Below are 2,884 nucleotides of genomic sequence, written 5' to 3'. Positions count from 1 at the left end.
ATTCTCTGTGGCATTCTTTGTGGCTCTTGAATAATTTCTCCCACTCTGTCTTCTAGAAATAAACTTGTATTTTAGAAAGACAGCTTCACGAGCCGCAAACCCGTCGTACTCGTGATAATTGAAAGGGAAAAATGAGCATTTGTTTCTTGTGAAAACTTACAAATATGGTACTCTACCATTTCATATCTCATATGATTCGTTTTAGATTTAATGGAAAAATAATTTAGACAAAATGATAAAATCCCCAAAAGGATCAAGTAACTCAAAGTAACTTGATCGAAGTCCAAACCATATCGAATAGCGTTTGATTTCTTATCCAACCACACATTATTCCATAATGCGTGCTAAGAGAGATTAACCTGTGATTCTAAATCACATTTCCTTTGGCTTATATCAAAGTCTTCACTTTGATAATCCCATCACGACTAAATCGTGATTCTTTAAACACTTTGAACTTCTTCAAAGATTTCTCTATTTACCTTATTAAGTGAACATATTAGCGTCAACTTAAATCGTTGGTAAAAGAAAATGATCAACCTATTTTGGATCAATGATTTACAACCTCGGTCTCCTTTTCAACCAAAAGGCACGAGACATCTTGCTTTGAATACAAGATACGCATATACCATTAACAATCTAATGGTTTCAAGAGTACCCGATAACTCTTTGTGTTTATCATTCGAGAATTTAAGGTTTTATCTTGGGTTACCAATTTGAGTCTTGCATCATCTACATGATATATCATTCTAGTTTGGTTTAGAATATACTCACCTTGATAATGGGCTAGCCATACATCAAATCATGGTGTATAGGGTCACAAAAGTGAAACCTCTTTTGTATCTTGACAAGTATATATTCTTATTTAGAGTTTATGTACTTAATAGTCATAATTAAGTTCAACTATAAACCCAAAACTAGATTGATTACACAATGACTCTATCTCTCGATATCATTGTTGCTAGTCGTCATATTCTAATCATCCTACGTATCAAGTACAATGATGAAAACCACCACCGGTTTCTAATGTTGACGAAGTAGTACTAGCAAAACTTATGTTAAATCGAATAAACATTTAAAGAATAAGGTCTCATTAGATTTCCGACAACTAACTTGCTGATTCTTCAATAATTTGGGGTAGTTTCCTTTCTAGTGTCCAACATTTAAGACAATGGAAACTTTATCGGTCGGGATTGATAGGTTTAGTGTCGTTATTCTCAATAACTTTACTTTTAACATTACCTTGTATCAATTCCATTATAATCTTTACTTCTTAAACCTCGTCCTCATCTTAACGGTTTAAGAGAATGCTCCCACTCATTTCAATGAGTCATTGCTTTGAGAAGCAAAATTGAATTCATGAAGATTACTCTTCATTTGTTCGTTTTAGTCTTAAAACTTTCATTGAAGTGGTTGCGTTATTTTGGTGAATTACGAATTCTGACAAATCTAATTACCAAAACAATTTATCATTTCAAGGTACTTAATTCAATTAAGTATATGAAAAACAATCCATTGTAAGTAGATGTGTTAGTCAAGAATCAAAAAACCCGTTTGATAATGAATAACTTTAATCTATACTCTTTACAAGAGATCCTTAGCAATGGTTCATTTGAGGTTTTAGAAGCAAATTCATATTTGTCTTTAGTTACGATGTTTTAATGGAGATTTGAACTAAAATCGAAATGATATCGTATATGAATTGTGGTAAAGAAATATAACAATATGATAACGGAATAATGAAAACAAAACATTTATCGTTATAATTATACCTGTCAATAACAAGGCATTTACATAGTGACCTCTACCCAACTATGATAAATGATTCCAAGATCCAAATTCATATTAACTTGGGCATCGGTAAAGCCGAATACAACCCTCATCAATATAACTCGGTGAATTAACTCTTTAATCGATTCTAGTTTTAGAACTCTTGGTCGATAAAATTACATTAATATTTATCTTTAGCCCGAAACACATCCAGCAACCGTCGAGAATACTTTCGTTGAGTTCAACCCAAATTTCGAATAAATGTGTCCATGATTCAAATTTACATCAACTTGGGCATCGGTAAAGCCGAAAACAACCCTCATCTTTATAAATTCGGTGGGTAGACATTTATCACCCACTTCACCAACGTAACAAGGTTTGTCTTACGGTAAAGCCAGCTCAACTCCCTTGCGAAACTGGTACTTCATGGGTTTCTACTTTTTGGTAAGGCTAAGTCTCAATTGTTTATTTTAGCGAGAGGTCATGTCAATTTATTATCTATCACGTTTCAAGTGACCTAAAGCGGTGAACTAAGATAATTGTAATTGACACGGTCGATAAACTCGATAGAATGATAATGCATGTTTTAGTTATGGCGATTTAGCGATGCATGTAACATATAAATAAAATGTAAAGCATAAATAAATTCCTAGTATGGCCTTCCTATAAAAGTAAATCTAATAACTATTACAAATTCGGAAACCAAGTCCTTTGGTCCCTAGAACTTCGGTTGAGGCACGCATCTCGAGGTAACACCGTCTTAATGTATCGTCTTCCTTGAGTGACACCGTCTTCAAGGAACTCCGAAATAAATAAATTACATAACAAATTACATAAATTCTTATTATACATTTGTAATTAAAATAAAGTAAATCTATTAAATTACAAAAAGGTGATACGAGATCACAATAAATTACAACCGAATCGATATTCCCATACATTTCGGGTTAATACCAATTAAAAACTAAGGCCATACTAAGTAAAATTACATAATTCAAAATTACATAAAATAAAATTATGACAATCATAAATAAAATGCAGCATTATAATATGTATGAACATGCCCAATTTTATGCTAAATCGCCTTTAAGGAGCCAATATCGTATATTAAATTTTT

Source organism: Silene latifolia, chromosome Y (assembly GCF_048544455.1).
Source record: "Silene latifolia isolate original U9 population chromosome Y, ASM4854445v1, whole genome shotgun sequence".
Taxonomy (NCBI): Eukaryota; Viridiplantae; Streptophyta; class Magnoliopsida; order Caryophyllales; family Caryophyllaceae; genus Silene; species Silene latifolia.
Note: the sequence above shows the minus strand (reverse complement) of the source record.